Source organism: Amblyomma mixtum, chromosome 10 (assembly GCF_055824585.1).
Source record: "Amblyomma mixtum isolate Tamu chromosome 10, ASM5582458v1, whole genome shotgun sequence".
Classification (NCBI taxonomy): domain Eukaryota; kingdom Metazoa; phylum Arthropoda; class Arachnida; order Ixodida; family Ixodidae; genus Amblyomma; species Amblyomma mixtum.
In genome coordinates, this window is record NC_143021.1 from 106,751,343 (window position 1) to 106,772,843 (window position 21,501).

General features: G+C 45.5%; 1 protein-coding gene and 1 pseudogene across 1 annotated transcript in view; one reads left to right on the plus strand and one right to left on the minus strand.

Annotated features, from left to right (window-relative positions):
• Window positions 1–21,501, minus strand: part of LOC149326610 (lipase member M-like) — a 261,176-nt gene that overhangs the window by 69,479 nt on the left and 170,196 nt on the right. The gene's annotated exons all lie outside the window — the stretch shown is intronic.
• LOC149326611 (uncharacterized) lies at window positions 8,420–11,250 on the plus strand (annotated as a pseudogene).

Below are 21,501 nucleotides of genomic sequence, written 5' to 3' on the forward strand. Positions count from 1 at the left end.
ACACGAGCCTCGCGCCATAAGCATGCCCTTAGCCTGAAACCTATTTTTGCACGCACAGATGCCTACAAGTTTTCTTTTTTTCCGAGAACAGTTTCTCAATGGAATGCTCTACCGGAGAACTCTCCGTTGTTTTGTAATCATTCTTGATTTTCACTGCTGGTTTAGTAGCTGTGCTGTAACCGCGTTCTGAATTGTACTTTTGCGTTGCTTGTTTTGTTGTATTTATATCGTTCGTTACTATCGCACCTGTTTTGCTTTTCCCTCCTGTATGTATTTCCCTCTCCTGCTTGGACATACAGCATGTCCGCAGTATTCAATAAATAAATAAATAAATAAATATTTGGAAAACAGATCACAATGCGTATGTATTAACAATCGAATGTCATCCCCATCACATATATTAAATGGCGTCCCGCAAGGTAGCGTGTTAGGTCCTCTATTATTTAATCTGTTTATTAACGACATAGCTTGTGTCGACACCACAGTTAATTCGTTATCTATGCTGATGATTGCAATATTCTCCTTTCAGGTACCGATGCAAATAATTTAGTGATCAGATGTAATCATTTACTGGAGAGAATTGGTCATTGGTCACAATCAAATTAGCTTAAAATCAATCCTAAAATAACTAAGGTCATGCTTTTCCGGGCTCGAAATAAAGCATTTGTTTTAGATCAGCCAATTAAACTTAATGGACAGGATATTGAAGTGGTTGAGCACCACAAGATTCTTGGCGTTACATTCTCCCCATGTTTAACATGGGATTTACACGTTGAGAGAATATGTAAGAAGCTTTGCTCTGCAACTGGGGCAATATCACGTACACGCGCAATTCTTCCGGTAAAAATAAAACTTCAAATATATTACGCTTTGTTTGCCTCACAAATTAATTACTGCAGCTTGGTGTGGCTAACAACAACTAAACAGAACCTAAACAAAATTCTCGTGCTACAAAAAAAGGCTATTCGTCATATATTTTGTCTAGATTATCTATCTTCCACCCTATATTTTTTTCAGCAGTACAAACTCCTTCATGTAAACTATATGTATGAGTACAGACTCTTACGCTCACATTACTTTTCACCTGTCGGTTTTCGGTCACTTTTAGCAATTACTGGTCCATTGCAGCATCACACTAGCATCCTGAACACACGCAGTCCTTTTTCCACGACCCTTTTTCCGCACCGACTACAAGCTCCAGTCTTTACGTCACAATCTTCCGTCCATATTAAACAAATATCAACACATCAAATGTTTAACACCTGCTAAACTTCTACAGCTTTTCTCCAATTTGTAACGCAGTTCTCGCTACAGTATTTTCTAGTTATTCGTTCATAGTTTCCTCTCATTTGCTCACGAAGATGCCTTCTGATTACTCATGTGATTTATGTCAATCTGTAACAAAAAAATGCAGTGTTTTTGCACACTTTTGCTACTGAACAACTTGTGTTTCTTATTTTTTGTAAAGATTAATATTTCATGTTAACCTTTTTTTTCATCATTATTATCAGTATTGTTATTATTTATTGGTGTCGTATATGCTGCCTTGTAAGGGTTGCGTGGGCCTCGTCAAGCTGTTTGATTACAGCTTTTAGCCCAGGTGACTCACCAGCCTTTCTGGTAAATAAATCTCAAGTTCAAATATCGTCTCTTCTTGGGCTAGCTGGTTTTTCATGCTGTAGGTGTTTGCAGCGCACACGAAACAAGGACGGACAGAAAAGGGAAGGAAACACAGCGCTGACTTTCAACTGAGCTCTTTTGGAAAAAATAAGCGACTTTTATACAAAGAATTTTTTACGTGTGACTCAGAAGATGTCAAAACGTCCTACTACATATGCCATCCAAAACTAACAGTTAGCCAAAACTAACAGTTTTAAATACAGTTTTTTCCTTAGAACAGTGCAAGATTGGAATTCGTTACCGTGGGGAGACGGGGCCAGTCAAGCTGCCCTTGATGCAGCTTTTATCCCGTCACCCCCGCCACACCTCGTACATGCCCTGTACTTGTTGTGGGAAATAAACTGAAACTGAAACTGAAACTGAATCTGTTTTTTCCTCGCAAAATTTTTCTGATGCGTTAAATCGTTTACATACCTGCTAATATTGATTATATGTATGTTTTGTATCCGTGTGCTGCTAATAATGTACAAGTTAATTCTTTTGGTATCCGTGCGCTGCTAACATTGTATAAGTTTATTCTTTTTGTTTCCGTGTGCTGCTAATATTGAATAACTTTATTCTTTTGGTTATGTGACATTGTATGTTCTCTCCTGCTTGGGCCAAGCAGTGGCCTGCAGTATTATGAAATAAATAATAAAAAAATAAAAAAATCACTGTTACTCTAAACCCTGATAAAGAACGTGATTGAAAACACTGTGGAATCCTGAGAAGACATGAAAGGTCAATCAAATGAAACGGGTTAGAAATTGTGCAACGCCCACCTTATTTCTTGAGACACGTGCTGCTTAAAACCATCTAAAGGGTGTCATGATCAACAACGGTGAAGAAACAACAATGGAAAATCCTGTCAAAAATTTTTTGATACCAAAATGCAAAAGCAGGGTGAAGCTGTATATAAAAGCTCAGTTGAAACCTAGCGCTGTGTTTCGTTCCCTTTTCTGTCCGTCCTTGTCTCGTGTGGGCTGTTAACACCTACAGTTTTTTGTAGATCGCAGATTTCCCTTGGCTTCGGCGTTGGAGCACTCGCTTCATCGCCGTCGGCAGGGGCCGCGGGACCGTACGGCTCCTTATTGAGTGTGTGCAGTGCGCGGTGTTGTTGCGCGTTTCTTATTTAGTTAGGGAGCGTGCTTCCCCCGCGGCATCCGGACATTATGGACACTGTGGACATTATTACGTGCAGTGAATGACTTTTGTTTGCAGAGCGACAGGAGTCGCCGTCGTGTCTTGAGTGATCGCTTTTCCGTAATCGAGCGACACTAGTCGCGAACTGTACTCTTGTATTTTTTGAGGGACTGTGGTCCCTTATCGTGTAACCATGGGGTCCAATAAAATTCTCTTGAGAGGTTTCGTGCTCTTATTTCGTCCTTTCTTTTGGTGTTTTACGATTTTTAGGTTCTTTGACGCTAAGACGACTGTTCTTCAGGAATGATCTTCAGTTTTTGTCACTTGACGCTAGGCGCTGTATCTTCAGACTTCATCCCCCCTTTTTGTTATTGCCTCCGCGGTGGCTCAGTGGCTATGGTGCTCGGCTGCTGGCCCGAAAGACGCGAGTTCGATCCCGGCCGCGGCGGCTGAATTTCTTTGGAGGAGAAATTCGAGGCCCGTGTACTGTGCGATGTCCGTGCACGTTAAAGAACCCCAGGTGGTCTAAATTTCCGGAGTCCTTTACTACGGCGTCCCTCATAGCCTTAGTCGCTTTGGGACGTTTAACCCCATAAACCAAACCAACCCTTTTTGTTATTATTGGTTATGTTTTTTTTTTTTTGCAGGCATTAACAACGTTGTGCCAGAAACGCGGCGCTGAAACCATAGGCGATCGGCGTTCATTGGCGTTGGCGCTGATAACGTTTTACACTGCAATCATTTTAAGGAAAGGAAGTGTGTATAACTGGCCCCATTGGTTAGTGGACGCCTAAATCTAGCTTGTAGGCACGTGGGCTGCAGGCATTGACAACGTTGTGCCAGAAATGCACCCCTGAAGCCATAGGCCGTCGGCGTTCATTGTGGTCATTGCCGTTGACGTTTTACACTCCGATAATTTTAAGGAAAGGCAGTGCGCATAACTGGCTCCCTGGGTCAGCGGACGCCTGAGTGGAGCTTATAGGTACGTGGGGTGATGAGAGAGAGATGTGGGCGGCATGCGTTAGCGCTGACAACGATGAGCAAACTCGCGCGCGATCAACAATTAACTTCCGCTTGGCTGGGTCGCATTGTGGGTGGAGACTAAAGAGGAACAGGAATTTCTCACCACTTATGCAGGATAACATCCCGTTCCTCTCGCTCGTAACGCATCCGAAGGCTGTGATAACCTCGCGAAATACTTCCATAGACCTCGTATTTAAGAACAAGGCATTGGTGCAGCAAGTCGAGCATATATCTATTTCTTCGACCAAAAAGCTGCCTTCATGACAATCAAGAACGGTTAGTGATGTGTTTCTTGAGGAAGAAAAATGTCTGAAAAATAACAAGTTGTCTGTAATTGTGCACGCATGTCTCGCTCGAATTGTTTGCCTCAATCTATCGAAAAGCTGAAACAGCTGATTAGCTGCTCTCAAATTTCGCATTAGTGAGTAACTAATCGTCGGCAATATTTTTTTAGGAAAGGAATTGTATCCTTCTCGCATAACTCGGTGGGCACCTGAACCTTGCCGCAAGAGAAGGAAGGAAGATGGGAGTGGACGAAGACACCGTATTCACTAGACGCGCCTTTGTTCATTCCAAGCCATCGAGCTGGCATGGCGGAGATTACTTCCGCCATCAGCGTATGTGATCAGTGGCTGCATCATCCTCTTTCGACCAATGTCCCTGTGCCAACCCATCGGCGTATATCATTACACAGTTGTCGACAGAGTGGTCAAAGCGACGGCATGCAGGCACTGGGCACGGTCGGTGGAATTTTGGGGATGCGGTCATCTAATCCGTTCCTCTTTATCCGGCAGCTGTGGATCAGCGTGCTATTGACTACCGTCACCAGCTTCGCCGGACCTCCGTTGCTGGCATGTGACTACGTCATCCCAAACAAGGATTATCTGCTCCTCCCGGCGCCATGGGATCGACTGATAATAGGATCAGAGGCTACACCCACTGATGGACCTACGCAAGACCAAGAAAAAGCGCCCCCATACCACCGTCTATAAATGACCTTCTCGGGACCACCACATCCACTGGGCACGGTGTCATTTCGGGGATGCGGTTATCTAATCCGTTCCTCTCGATTCCGCAGGTGAGGAAACACTGCGGAAAATGTGTTTGTTCTAGTGATCCCTTCCTTATTTTGCTGCAATGACCACGGATGTTTTGCGTCTTCTGTCGATGTGTTCCTTAAGTGACAGAATTGCTATTGCTGAGTGATGACGTAGAGTGAAATCTTGGTCCCAATGAAAAAAGAGGAGACTTTTGAGTCCCTCGAACGAGCCGTAAACAAAAAAAAAAATTGCTGAGGCTTAGCTAAGGTTAAGCCTAGTCAGATGCGAAGCATATTGATGGCTAGGCTTGGTAATACATGGCTTTCCTTGGTTGAATACTTGGTCATTTTAATACAACCACTAGAAGCCTTCGTCGTGGGGGAAGACAACGGCATGGCTACAGCGGAACGCCGACTAACCCCGACACGCGCGTTGGGTGAGCGCCTGGATTGCCACGGAAGCCGCGTCCGCCTGCCCGGTGGAGCGAGCGTTTCACCTACACCGAGTGTGAACGCGCGTTTGAAATGCGCGGGAGTGTGACGTCACCGTACCACGTGATTCACACGGCGTGCAACTGCAGCGACGGCACAAGTTGGAGCCCCGTCTCTCATCAGTCGTGACGTCATTGTGTCACGTGGTGTGACGTCACCATACCACGTGGTCTGCACGGCGTGCAACCGCAGCGACAGAACAACTTGGAGCCCCGTCTCTCATCTGTCGTGACGTCATTGTGTCACGTGGTGTGACGTCACCATACCACGTGGTCTGCACGGCGTGCAGCGACGGCACGAGTTGGAGCCCCGTCTCTCATCTGTCGTGACGTCATTGTGTCACGTGGTGTGCACGGCGTGTAACCGTCACGAAGGGCTTGGGTTACCTATTGTAATATGCTTTGCATAAAAATTAATTGATGACATACTTGAACTCGCGCCATTAAAAATGGAACGAATGCACCGTTTAGGCAAACCAGCAGGTTACAATACTAGGCCATTTATATTCAAGCCAGTGGATTCTCATCAAAAAACAGAACTGCCAAAACATGGACGTAAACTAAAAGGTAGAGGGATATCAATAGGAGAAGATTTTTCACCGAAAATAAACAGACCAGGAAGAAGCTCAGGAAAAAGCTCTGATGTTGACACATTATGGACTAAGTTCAAATCTTGGTGTCACTACTGCATAGAAAACTTTTTCCCAGAAAAGCTGAAAAAGGTTGGTCGAGGGAACCCTTGGATAAGCAGAGATCAGCTCCATATAAAACGTAGGTTGAAGCGCCGTAGGAAATTAAAGCGAGCTGACGACGAGGTGCTTACAGAACTAAAAAAAGATGCCCAGGCTTAGCATGGTTAACCCAAGAATGCGTTGCATATTGCGCGGTGTTTTTGCGCGAGGTATTGCTTGGCGGCACTCGATTTTCTCAGCAGCTTTTCCTCCGTGACGTATGGATGGATGGATGGATGGATCTGGAATCGGCTTCCAGAATCGGTTGTCACTGAAAGCGATCCAGAAAGGTTTAAAGAACGTCTGATGTGTTATCTTGCTGTATAAATGGTTTCATTTCCCTTTCGTGACTTTATTTCTCTTTATGCTTTTGTTGTGTGAGTGTTTTCTTGTTTGTTCTTTCTTTTAATTCTTTTTTCCCCCACCAATGTGAGTCATGATGAATGAACTACTACCCCCCCTTATGTAATACCCCCTCCCAGGGGCCTTTAAGGGTCTAATAAATGATGATGATGATGATGATGATGGATGGATGGATAGGAGCGCCCCCTTTGAAACGGGGCGGTGGCAACCGCCACCATGCATGCTCAGCCGTCCTCCTTTTTTGCTTCTTTTTTTCTTTTTTTTCTTTTTTCTTTTTTTTCACGTGGTTTGGTGACGTCATGTCACCACGTGACGTGACGTCACCAAACCACGTGACGTCACGTCACTTGGTTTGGTGGCTGCCCGGCCGCGCCCAAGAGCTGAACTGAGTGATTGCAATATGCTACGCATAAAACTATACTCACATTTAACTTTCGAGAGTCTCGGGAACGTTATTTCGCTGCCACTCTCGGCCGTGTCGCTTCAGACAGCCCACGAAACTTCTGGCAGTTCCTAGGGAAGAAAAGTCTTCGACTAATCGAGCAGATAGTGGCAGGCAACAATGTCGTTACAGACTCCAGGCAAATAGCGGAAATGTTTAACTCTCACTTTCAAAGCGTGTTTTCGAAGCCGGGCAATAGTTGTGATCTCACAGCAGCAACGGATGGATCAGACACCCTGTCCATAACTTTGGAGGGTGTAGTTGAACTGCTCTTACGGCTAGACGCAAATAAATCGACAGGTCCGGTTAAAATTCCAGCCATTTTTCTTAAAAGATACGCACAGCTGATAGGTAAATTTCTTCAAATAATATTTGATAAGTCTGGTAAAGTACCGACTGATTGGCTCCTGGCTCGTGTTGTTCCGCATTTCCCGGCGGAAATTTGTAACTACCGAAGGAGCTAGACACCGCAGCGGACACGGGACAGAGAAAGAAGACGACACAGGATGGTACTTGCAACTAAAATTTTGTGGGCGTTTTTATATTGGACAAACCGGTAGGTGCTTAAATGATTGCTTGAGAGAACACGCGCGTTCCTTGGGGGAGGCGGGGGGTTCGAATCTGCCTCTTCATTGCCGCAGGTGTCGGCGTTGTTGCCCTCAGTTCAGCCAGACCCAGATTGTTGAAAGAAGGAAGAAGCACCTTGAGAGAGAGATTGTAGAGGCCATTGCCATCTTGCGCTCGCAACCGGATGAATGCGTTAGTTCGCCTTCGGTTTCCATCCTCCAAAAAGAACTGGGTTTCCTTGACAGGTAACGGGTCGGGTTGCTTCCTTTTGACGTTCTTTTCCTTCTTTTGTCTTGGAGGTTTTTATGCTTCAATATACGGTCGACGGTTTTTAACACTTCTGATATCTGTAGACTGTGACTCGCATGATGAGCATCGCATAACGTTTTAATACTTCTGATTTCTGTAGATTGTGACTCGCATACCTTCCATGCGCATTGTTGTCAGTTAGGTCTTGTTATCTGTTGCTTTTCATTCATTTTTTCTTACCTGATTGTAAGATCACACGTGCCTCTGTCTTTAAAAAGCCATGAAGCTTCAAATAAAATTTAATTGAAAGTACCGCCCTGTGTCGTCTTCTTTCTCTGTCCCGTGTCCGCTGCGGTGTCTAGCTCCTTCATGTCTCACCAACTGGCCTACACATCTACCCTCCTAAGTTATGTTATGGGGATCTGGCGCCGACATGGCAGCCAGACGCTTACATCCTGTTCTTCAGATGCTGCAAATGATGGCGATTTTCGATCCTGCCGCGATGTCGACGTGCCTTCCAATGAACGGAGCCGCTTCTACCGAGCAAGTCTGTCCTGCTGACCTGGCTTTTTTGAGTGACGCTTCGCCGTTGGACCTCACAGCGCTACCGGCGCTCGAACGCTTCATCGACTGGCAACCCTGGAACCTTCAGCACAAGCATGACCTACATAAGCAGCTGTTGTACCCAGCCACACCGTGATCTGGCGCCGACATGGCAGCCAGACGCTTACATCCTGTTCTTCAGATGCTGCAAATGATGGCGATTTTCGATCCTGCCGCGATGTCGACGTGCCTTCCAATGAACGGAGCCGCTTCTACCGAGCAAGTCTGTCCTGCTGACCTGGCTTTTTTGAGTGACGCTTCGCCGTTGGACCTCACAGCGCTACCGGCGCTCGAACGCTTCATCGACTGGCAACCCTGGAACCTTCAGCACAAGCATGACCTACATAAGCAGCTGTTGTACCCAGCTACACCGTGATCTGGCGCCGACATGGCAGCCAGACGCTTCCATCCTGTTCTTCAGATGCTGCAAATGATGGCGATTTTCGATCCTGCCGCGATGTCGACGTGCCTTCCAATGAACGGAGCCGCTTCTACCGAGCAAGTCTGTCCTGCTGACCTGGCTTTTTTGAGTGACGCTTCGCCGTTGGACCTCACAGCGCTACCGGCGCTCGAACGCTTCATCGACTGGCAACCCTGAAACCTTCAGCACAAGCATGACCTACATAAGCAGCTGTTGTACCCAGCCACACCGTGATCTGGCGCCGACATGGCAGCCAGACGCTTACATCCTGTTCTTCAGATGCTGCAAATGATGGCGATTTTCGATCCTGCCGCGATGTCGACGTGCCTTCCAATGAACGGAGCCGCTTCTACCGAGCAAGTCTGTCCTGCTGACCTGGCTTTTTTGAGTGACGCTTCGCCGTTGGACCTCACAGCGCTACCGGCGCTCGAACGCTTCATCGACTGGCAACCCTGGAACCTTCAGCACAAGCATGACCTACATAAGCAGCTGTTGTACCCAGCCACACCGGGATCTGGCGCCGACATGGCAGCCAGACGCTTACATCTTACATCCAGACGCTTCTTCAGGTTTGTTACTCTTACCTTTCTGTTAATGGCAAACCATTTAGGAAGTCGACGCCAGATCCCAACTTTGCTGCGTGCATGTTTTTACGCCTTCTGTACGATGTGTCCGCGAGCTGTTCAGGATACATAGGTTTGTTTAAAAGAAACCTTTTGCTTGCGGGAGACGTAGAGCAAAGCCCTGGGCCTCTGTCTGCTGAGCAGGAAAAGCAGATGTTCGATACTATCATGACAATACCTGTGATACAACAGCAACAGACCGAAATATTGGACGAACTACGTTCCATTCGGCTTGAGCAAAAAAATCTCGAAGCAAAACTAACAAAACTCGCAGAAAAAGTCAAGAGCGTTGAAGATAATGTGTCACTGGTGCTCCCGCTAAAGCCTGAAGTAGAAAGATTATCTCAAAGTTCCCAGAAACTTGCTGTTGCGTGCACGGCCCTCCAGTCATCGCACGATGACCTGGAGAACCAATCACGAAGAAATAACTTAATACTCTACGGCATCCATGACAAAGAAACCGAATCGTGGGAACAGTCTGAGACTAAAATTATCTCTTTTTGCGCTGAAAAATTAAAGCTTTCCGTTGACGCCGCTGCTATTGAAAGAAATAAAAACTGGTATGGCGCAAGAAACGGGGACACAGAAGGCACACAAAACACAGGACTGACGCCAACTTTCAACTGGGGTTTATTGCACCAAGCCTGCCTTTTATACCACAACCAAGCCATATCAACGAAAGCGTAAACGTTGTACATATAAAACGGCAATTCATGCGACCACTGGCAATATAGTAACGCTGATCATAACAATCTAATCTAAACAGAGCTTGGGAGGCCAACTTATTTTCTGGCCAGCAGAAACACATCAACCAAGGCAAAAAAGAAAAAAGAAACAAGGCACTGGGGCATGACAAATCCACACTAACGAATTATGAAACGCGTGATGAAGGCGAAACAGAGCAAAAAATCGAACGACTATGAGATAAAACCACGTGAAAAAAGATAACCAACAATAACCCGGCAAAAAAAACATGACCAACAATAACGCGGAAAAACATGACCAACAATAACAATAAGGAGGGATGAAGTCTGAAGATACAGCACCTAGCGTCAAGTGATAAAAACTGAAGATCATTCCTGAAGAACAGTCTTTTATAGAAGGTTTTTTGTAGTTCGCAGATTTCCCTTGGTTTTGTGCTCTTATTTCGTCCTTTCTTTCGGTGTTTTACAATTTCTAGATTCTTAGACGCTAAGACGACTGTTCTTCAGGAATGATCTTCAGTTTGAGAAGCGTGTCTGTTAACCTAGAAAACGATTCCTGTGAAGCTGTCTGGTGCAAGGTACAGTTGGGCGATGGTACTTCTTTCGCAATTGGCTCTTTTTATAGGACGCCTGGTTCAACCTGCGCACAGCAATTTTTTTAACTTAGCAACACATTATTGGCCTTAGACGCAACACATATTATTATCCTTGCCGGTGATTTTAATATGCCCAGCGTAGAATGGTCTTCTTTTAAACCAGTAATTGACACTGCATCGCTCTTGTATACCGCTTTCCGTGAAGTAATTGGTGCTCACTCATTATTCCAGCTTATTCAAACCCCTACCAGACTCGGCCTTACCAGTGCTAATGTATTAGACTTGTTTTTCTGCAATGACCCTAGCCTAGTCTCGTCTATCATAACGCTGCCGGGCATAAGCGACCACGATGTAGTTTTAGCAAAAGTATCTTGTAATGCTATGAAGACCCACTACACCCAACCACGCAAAGTGTATTTTTATGAAAAAGGGGATTATGCTTCGCTATCACGAGAACTCGACGCATTTTTTCCTGAGTTTCTTTCACATCGGCCATCTCTGGATATTGATTCCTTCTGGAACTTGTTTAAAACTAAAATTTTGTCACTGACGCAGACTTTCATCCCATCCCGCTTGATTTCAGCCAAGCGTCGTGACGATATGCATTGGATGAATAGAAAGTTGCGGGCAATGATCAACCGGCGGAAACGGCTGTTTCGCAGATATTGTGATACGCCCGCACTAACTTTGTACTGCGAGATCAAAAAGCAAACTAAGAACTTATCGAAAGAAATCCGTAAAGCAAAAAGGGCATACTTCAGCACACTAAGCCAACAACTAAAGACAAACCCGAAGGCAGTCTGGAAATATGTTAAAAATGAGAGAAACAGCAGGGTCTCTGCGCCTGATATACTAGACCAAACTGATTTTGGAAGGGATTTGTGAGGATCTGTGGGAGATTGAAGGTCTTATTTTACACAAATACAAAAGTACAAACAATAAACGAGGCGGCTTTTATAGGAAAGGAAACCAATTTCAGTATGAGAGTGAAAAAAGGAAAGGAACAAGAGAGCAACGCAACAACACACGGGAAAAACACACGGGGGAACAGAACATAGTGCTTACGAAAAATACAGGAAAAAGAAAGTCAAAAGGGAAAGTCACACTACTTGTCTCTCATTCGAGCGGGGAGAACTGGCTGGGTGTCGGGCAGTCAGGGAGTCTCTGGGCGTTCCAATGTCGATGCAACGCTACCGCAGCGTCGGCGTCCGTGGCTCCCAGCACGGTTCCCAGGTCTGGTATCCCGGAAAGGCCACGTAGGCACCAGAGGCGGCCTGTGTGGAGCAGCCGACGGATGGACGGAGAAGAGTGGCGCCTGGGCCTGGTGGTTGAGGCTCTCGACGATGGATGTCCAGGTCTGGTGGCCCGGACGTCTGCGGCTAAGGCCCAAGCCCGGAACTCGGGGAGCCAGCAGAACTCGTCCACGTCCGTCGCCCACCGCGCTCTTCTCTTCTCTGCCACGTAATCCTCTTCTACCTGTCCCAGCGTTCCCCTCCGCACGCGCTCCTCGTGCTTTTTTCTTCTTCTCCTCACGAACGACGCTGGGTGGCGCTATCTCCTTACAGAAGGCCCCCTCTTCGGAAGTTTTTTCCAAGGGAAAGAACTCAACTGCAGGAGAGCGACCCCAGACGCGTTCGACGATCGCACCACAGAACACCACACCACAGCGCGCACACTACACGCCACACATAACACGATGGTCGTCAATGCTTGAAGCGTCCACAGACATTCGCACACACAGCAAAGAGCGTACATGAAAAGGAAATGTAAAGCGTCCATAGAGGGGCGAACAAACACGGAAGGCACAAAAAGTAGGTAGCCGACACTCAAAAACAAACATGAACAAACACAGACAATGCCAACAAGAACAGGTGTGGGCTACATTCTTCCGTATTCCATTCCTCACCTCAAATCACTTCACCGCCCCGAGAACTCTTTCAGCTAGTACTTCCGTTTTCCTTTGTGAAACCGGTTTCTCCAAACCGATCTCGGTCTCCACCATGATTTTACATGTTCCCGTCCTACGATGTTATTCACTCTGTTCTCCCTTGCCTTCGACACAGTCCGTTGACACATATCACACGATCTGACATAATTCTTAATGTCAGCCTGTACACCGGGCCAGTAAAACTCACTGAGCACCCTAGCTATTGTTTTCCGTATTGCTTGATGGCCGGATAATGCACTCTTATGCGCCAACTTAAGGACTTGCGTGCGTAAGCCCTTCGGTACCACCGCTTGCTCAACGACTCGGCCGGGACACACTTGGTATGTCCGGAAAAGAACACCGGTCTGTCCCTTGCCACGAAATATTTGCCCCAACTTCCTGCGACACACCTCTAAGGTCGGGTCTTTTTCCTGTTTGAGGCGAAACTCCGGCCGTGACAAGTGGAGTGTGTTAAGAGCGCGGCTTTTGCTACTCTGAAACGTTTGCTGTCACCGTAAGGGAAGGAACATCGACCGCACCCGTAATGGCAAGGGAAACTGCCTGATCAGTGAGAACTGGCGGGTCAACCGAGAATGGAGGTTTAGCGCCAGGGACATTGCCTATTATGATGTCGTACAGGGGTGTAGACAAGCACCGCGCGATGGCCTTACCCGAAAAGTATGGTGAATAAATCACCACCTCCGCTTCCGGAACTTCTACACGGGTCCCATTGGCCAAGAATAATGTAGCCTGTTTCCCTGTAAGTGCCGCTGCCGGTACAAGGGACTCACGCACAACAATGCCAGTGCTGCCCGTATCCCGTAATACCGAACCAGGCTGGCCGAACACCTCACCGTGCCCCACGGGCATAGCAGTTTCCACAGGGGTGGAAGGGCAGACAGACCATCTCCCCCAACTGGCCCTCTATGCGCGTTACCTTCGCAGGGTTATCGGGACGTGAATACCGAGGTGTCATGCAACATGCGGACGCCTGACGGTCTTTTGGTCTCTTAGCTCTGCATGACTGGGCATCATGTCCTACCTTGCGACACCAGGTGCAATACAATTGCTTCGGCTTCGTCCGACAATCCGACGCCTTGTGCCCAGTCTTCTCGCAAAGAAAACACCGAAGGCGGGATTGTGAACCCGAAACCTCGTCCTTGGCCTTATTTGACGTATGCTCCCCCTGCTCTTTAAAAAACAACAAGTTATTTTGCCGCTGTGCTTCGAGAAAATGATCAGCAGCCTCCGCCAGCTTGCAAACTGTCTTGCCCTCCCGCTCACGTAAGAAAAGGGCTAAACGGGAATGACAGTTGTTAAGGAATTGTTCGCTCACGACCATCTCACGAACTACCTCAAAAGTGCGGCCTTCTCCCCGCATCTCGACCCAACGGTCAAAGAAACTAAACAACCTGGCAGCATATTGCGAGGCCGTTTCTCCATCCTGGGGCTTGCTCTGGCGAAACTTCTCTCGGTACCCTTCCGCGGTGAACCTAAACCTCTGAAGCAAGGCAAGCTTCGATTTGTCATAATCCACGGAATCCTCAGGCGAGAGCCGACGAAGACCCTAAGTGCTTCGCCGCCAAGGCACAAGCTCAACGCCGTTGGCCACTTTTCTTTTGGCCAACCCTGCCCCGTGGCCACATGCTCAAGCCTCTTTAAGTAGGCATCGAGGTCATCCCGCGCTTCATTGAACTGTGGTATGAGGCTGTGCGGGTTAATGGAGCTGGCCGGTGAGACGCTACGCTCTCCACGGTCACTTGGAGGATTTGCGCCACCCTCCATGAGCCTTATTTGTAGCTGCAAGTTCCGCGCCTCTAAATCCAATTTCTGTTTCTCCGTCTCTAAATTCCGTGCCTCTAATTCCAATTTCTGCTTTGCAGCTTCACGCTCCGTCTCTAAATTCCGTGCCTCTAACTCCAATTTCTGCTTCGCAGCTTCACGCTCAGCGGCTCTCTCTTCCCGTTCCTTACGAAGCTCGTCCTCCACCCACGCTCGTAACTCCGCGCCGCACAAGCCCATGCGCTCGCCTAAATCAACCAAATCTGACGCGCTCATACTGTGCCTAAATTAACACACCCGGCAAAGAAATAAAAACCGACCTCGTCCTGTCGTAGTGGACGCCAAATTTGTGAGGATCTGTGGGAGATTGAAGGTCTTATTTTACACAAATACAAAAGTACAAACAATAAACGAGGCGGCTTTTATAGGAAAGGAAACCAATTTCAGTATGAGAGTGAAAAAAGGAAAGGAACAAGAGAGCAACGCAACAACACACGGGAAAAACACACGGGGGAACAGAACATAGTGCTTACGAAAAATACAGGAAAAAGAAAGTCAAAAGGGAAAGTCACACTACTTGTCTCTCATTCGAGCGGGGAGAACTGGCTGGGTGTCGGGCAGTCAGGGAGTCTCTGGGCGTTCCAATGTCGATGCAACGCTACCGCAGCGTCGGCGTCCGTGGCTCCCAGCACGGTTCCCAGGTCTGGTATCCCGGAAAGGCCACGTAGGCACCAGAGGCGGCCTGTGTGGAGCAGCCGACGGATGGACGGAGAAGAGTGGCGCCTGGGCCTGGTGGTTGAGGCTCTCGACGATGGATGTCCAGGTCTGGTGGCCCGGACGTCTGCGGCTAAGGCCCAAGCCCGGAACTCGAGGAGCCAGCAGAACTCGTCCACGTCCGTCGCCCACCGCGCTCTTCTCTTCTCTGCCACGTAATCCTCTTCTACCTGTCCCAGCGTTCCCCTCCGCACGCGCTCCTCGTGCTTTTTTCTTCTTCTCCTCACGAACGACGCTGGGTGGCGCTATCTCCTTACAGGATTCAAAAGGTAAAGCGAGAAGTTTCAATCTTTATTTCCAATCGGTGTTTTCCGATCCCATTAATATACATACTGACTTGCAATCTTCCAGCACCCTGACCAGAATGAATGACGTAGAAATTTCTGAACGGGGGATCATGCTTTTATTAAAGAAAATTAAAGTTACATCAGCCCCAGGGCCTGACAACATTTCCAATTACGTTTTGAAAAATTGTGCGGCTTCGGTTGCCCCGGATCTAATTGCATTATTTCAGAAATCGGTAGAGAATTCTTCTTTACCACTTGACTGGAGAAGTGCCAATGTCGTTCCGATTCATAAGAGTGGTGACAAAACTAAAACATGTAACTATAGGCCCATATCGCTGACGAGCGTGTCGTGCAAAACACTGGAACATGTCATTTATACTCAGTTAATTAGCCATCTACAAAACAATAGCTTTTTCTGTTCGACATAACATGGATTTAGGTCCGGCTTCTCATGTGAAACACAGCTCGTGGAATTCACACATGACATTTCTGTTTCCTTAAACTCTGCCGGTCAGGTAGATTGTATATTTTTAGATTTTCGAAAAGCATTCGATTTAGTTGCTCACAACCTATCGCTACAGAAGCTTTCAGAATTAAATATTCCTACCTCACTCTTATCCTGGATTGAAGCGTATCTTGCGGAAAGGAAACAGTGCGTGGTTATCGAGGGTGTCAGCTCGGAAAGTGTGGGTGTAACTTCAGGTGTTCCGCAGGGGTCGGTTTTGGGCCCTCTTCTTTTTCTCATTTTTATAAATGACCTCACTAGTAACATTTCAGGTATAATCAGACTTTATGCTGATGACTGTTGTATCTACCGCAACATTTCTTCTGAAGCAGATGCAATTTCACTACAGCATGACCTCAACTCTGTATTCTCTTGGTGCAACAACTGGAATATGGCGCTAAATATCTCCAAATGTAATCTGGTCCGGTTTACAAACAAGAAACAATTCTTCCAAACAGACTATTTCCTTGGTAGCACTGAATTATCCACAGTTTCAACTTATAAGTACTTGGGAGTCTTTTTTTCTACTAACCTATCATGGAATACACAGGTAAATTACATATCTGCTAAAGCCAGCCGCACATTAAACTTTCTCAGACGTAACTTTAAGGACGCTCCACTTACGCTGCAGGAGACATTCTACATGTCTACTGTACGTCCGATACTTGAGTATGCTTGCGCGGTTTGGGACCCGCATACAAAACTGAATATTCAGGAGCTGGAGCGCGTCCAGAAACGGGCTGCTAGGTTTGTGTCTGCCGATTACAATTTCCAAAAAAGTTCTTCTGGTTTGCGCGAGAAGTTGGGATGGCCGTTACTTGAAAACAGGCGCAAATATTTGAGCCTCTCTTTCTTTTATAATGTGCTTAATAATAAAACTGGAATTCCAAGAGAGAAATACAATAATGAACCCAGCTACATTTCCGCCCGCACTGACCACCCACTTAAGGTGCGCGAGTACAATAGCCGTATAAACGTATCAAATACAGTTTTTTTCCCACGAACAGTGCATGACTGGAACTGTCTCCCTTCTCGGGTCGCTACCGCTCCTCCTACATCGTTTCTGGCCGATTTGCGAAGCCACCTGTCAATATAAGTGCAATAATTCTAGTCCGAGTGTATCATGTTGCTTTTTTTTTAATTTTTACAAAGTTGATTATTCCTAAAGCTTTATTCTTTAAGCAGTGCTGTATGTTAAAATCTATATTTTTTTTTTGTGTGTGTGTGTGTGTTTAGGGTATGTTTGCCTTTCTACAATGGTTTTCTGTATTTTCTCTGTAGACCGCATCATTTGCCTAATTTATTGTGTACTAGATGTTTGTTCTTATTTATGATGTTTCCCCCCTACAATAATGCCCCAGTCAGGGCGCTGTAGGTACTGTGTATAAATAAATAAATAAATAAATAAATAAATAAATGTAACTACCGACCTATTTCACTTTGTAATAAAAACAGCGCAAGCACACAGGACGAGAATGGAGAGTAGACACACACGGCGCTGGACTTGCAACTGCGTTTAATGGAAAAACACGCTGCTTTTCAAGGCAGGGCGTCAAGAAAGCGCGCGCATGCGCTTTGTCAAAAATACACTTATCGGGTAATAAAATGTCTCCTAAAGGCACGTGTGATTATCGGTGCTAACCACTGTTTAGCAACTTCATTTCCTTAGAGGACAATGCTACTGAAGGCTGGCTGACACATCTGTTTCCTTTTCTCAAGATATGAAATGCCTCTGCTACTTCCCTCGTGCTACGATCGTTATGTATGAACAAGATTTCGGTGTCAACGAAAAACGGGGTGCACTTACACTCGAGACAATGCTTGGCCAAGTTTGTTGAGCACTTTCCCATAGAATTTTGGTGCTCCAAAAGCCGTACATTAATGCAACGACCTGTCTGGCCAATATAAGTACGGCCACAGGACAGAGGAATCTGGTAGACCACAGCAACCTTACACGAGACGAACCTGTTTTGCATGGTTAGTTTTACAGCCTGTTTTCTTTCCCACTCCATCTCTCTTCCTTTGAACAGCTGCCCCCACCTTGCCTACCTTATTAGGTGCCGAGAACACAACGTTGACACCATACTTGGCCCCCACTTTCTTAAATCTGTGCGAAAGGGAATGTACGTACGGCATTACAGCTATATTCTTTGTTCTATCGTCCACACTGGCGCGCTGCTCAGAGTCACGTTCGGGGGTTTTCAATTTTTTCAGGATCTTTTCCGCACACGACACAAGAACAGAGTCTGGGAAACCGGCCTGCTTACAGCGGTGTACCTGGGCGCAGAGGCTAGTCTTCATTTTGTGAGAACATGATTTTTTTAACGCCATACTCATGCACCCGGTTACTATCCCGTTTTTTACTAGTTTCGAGTGGCAAGACCTATAGTTCAGCAGGGGCTTCTCACTCCGAGGGGAGAATTGCCAGCACACGTGGTCTTTTTCAAAGACCAGCAGTAAGTCCAAAAATTGTAATGTGTTATGGTGAAAAATTTCATGCGTAAATTTCAGCCCGGACCCGTTCTTTACAAAACAATCTAAAACACTTGACACGGTTTCTGCCTGAGGGGACTTCACAACCACAAGGTAATCATCAACATACCTAAAAATGCGTATAAAACCACCCGCTAATTCATTCGCCACTTCCTTGTCGACATGACTAAGGGAGATGCTGCTGAGCACCGTGTTTTTCCAATAAACGCAGTTGCAAGTTCAGCGCCGTGTGTGTCTACTCTCCGTTCTCGTCCTGTGTCCTTGCGCTGTTTTTATTACAAGATGCTTAACCAACTCGACCAAACTGCCATTTTACTGTTTCACTTACATGTATTTCTTGTAAGATGCTGGAGCATATTTTTGTGAAATACCTCAATGTCTTCTTAGATACTAACAAGATCCTAAATAAAGCGCAGCATGTGTTCAGGCACGGCTTTTCCACCAACACGCAATTAATAGCAACCATCAACGATATCGCTAAAGTTCTAGACATGAATGGCCAGGTAGACATAATTTTTCATACTTCTCCAAAGCATTTGATAGGGTGCCTCATAATAAATTAATCCTGAAGATGAAAACAATTGGTATACCTTCCAAAATAAACAATTGGTTTATATCGTACTTGAGTAACAGAAAACAATATGTAGATATAGACGGCTCTTGTTCTGACAATTTAGATGTCTACTCGGGAGTGCCCCAAGGATCTGTAATAGGACGAGTCTGATTTAATATTATTATTAATGATTTGATCGACTCTGTCAGGACAACTGTATAAGTCAAACTGTTTGCAGAAGACTGTGTCATTTTGAAAACCATAAATTCTGTTACGGATCAACTCGATCTGAACGCGCCGGTCCTGTTGTACTCTTTTTCGTTGTCCTTTCGTTTAGCGCTGTTTTTTCCAAGAAACATGTACCAACTAGCTCAACTCTCCGTTTTATTGACGCAAATCTAAAATTACAAGCAGAATGGTGTGATAAATGGGATATGATGATTAACATTGAAAAGAATGTGCATATGTGTGTTACTAATAAAACAAAAAAACTGGAATGTTCTTATAACATCGACGGCAATATAATAAAACAAGTAGTGGAATATAAGTATTTAGGCGTTACAATTACAAACAGGCTTAAATGGACGACGCACATCAATAACATATGCTCTTCAGGTCGTAAAAAATTAGGCTTCTTAAAACACAAATCAGGAAGATCATCAAGTGAACTGAGAAGCAAGGCGTACAAAGCGCTTGTAAGACCTGGCACAGACATTGCAAAAAACGCCCTCACAAACCTGCCTGTGCTCCAAGATAAAAAGAAGCCACTGCCATAGGGAAAATGAGCACAAGGGATGGCAGGGAAACCTCATAGGCCTAATAAAAAATTTTTAGTGCAACGGGGACACAACAAGAGAAAGTAAAACTCTTGTTTGGGCGAGTCGGTTCATATTAGCACGGGTACGTGCTTGCGCGAAGAAGACGGGACAGAACAAAGGAACACACACGACATATACAGAGCGCAAGAAAGCAAAAGAAAGACGACAAGGCACCAAGATACACCATGCAGCTCTCTTATCACAGTAGGCGCGATAAAAGTTTTTGCTTAGCTTGATATAGAACATAATAAAGGATTTTTAGCGCAACGGGGACACAACACAAGAAAGACGACAACACGGGCGTTTACTACAACTGTTCAATCAAGCGACAGCATACGAAATATATAGCACTCCCAGCGCAAGCGCACGCGTACAAGGCAGCCAGATACACCATGCATCAATCTTATCACACTAGGCGCGACAAAAATTTTTGCTCAGCTTGATATAGAAAAACAGAAGTGTCACTAACACAGCTCAGACCCGCATTTTTGATATGAAAGGCTTCCAGAATTTCAAGAGCCGTCTGATGTCTACCTCTGCCTAAAATCCTGACCTCGCAGAACCGTGGTTTGCAATTGTTGCAAGCACTGCATTGCTCAACAAGTCGCTGGCATTCATTATTTTCAATATCTTCTGCGTGTTCCCCAAGTCGGTCATTCACGCATCGTCCCGTCTGTTCAATATAGGATTTTCCGCAGGACAACGAAATTTCGTAGACAACGTTGGTGGCACACTTCACGAAACGCTGGCCATCCCTTACAAAAATGGATATCAACTTTCTTTAGAATTTGTATTAACATTCTATTGACTCTAGTAACCTTGTAGTAACTTTTACATTCTATCAACAATTGTTCATACAACGTTGGTAGAAGTTACTTCTTTGCATGTACTCCTGTCAATAGAAAGTTACTAGAAACTAATTTTTACATTCTATGTACCTTTGTCAATACAAAGTTGGTAGACTGTTACTTCTTTGTATTTACTCCTGTCAATAGAAAGTTACTAGAAAATCTGGGTGCAGTTTGACACATTGAGAGAAGTAAATGAACAAACTGCATGGCGTTCGAGGTGATTAACACTATTTTGTTCGCATAATCGTGACGACATCTTACCTGATTACATGGTGGAATCTGTTGCAGCTAGTCAACAATTTCACTATATCGAAAAGCGACCAACATTATTCGCAGCAAATGCGTTTGGAATGTAATCAGGATATGGGAAAACGTTTTAAAACAAAAGATATATTCCATTTTAATACTTTATGTTCTTTACGGACTGCTGTGAGCAGAAATACTCTAGAAAGTGACAAAACATTTTTGGTCATGCGAATAGATGCCTCAAATCATGTACTGTAGGCGAACACTTCAAAGCTATTAAAATAACCTTGAACACGAAACAAACATTACACTCACATTCCCTTAGCCGAGCATATTCTATTAACATTCGTTGATAGGAAGTTCATACAATTTCCTTACTGCTTTCTATGTACTGCTCTCAGTAGAAACATACTAGACACCGACAGAACGTTTTATAATGAGAATAAATGCCTAAATTAATTAAGTACTCTAGCCTAACATGTCAATGCAACTAAAGCAACCTTGAACACGAAACAAACATTTGCAGTCACATTTTCTTAGGGCATATTTTATGAACATTTGTTGATAGAAAGTTCATACAATTCTCTTACTGCTTATATACTGCTGTCAAT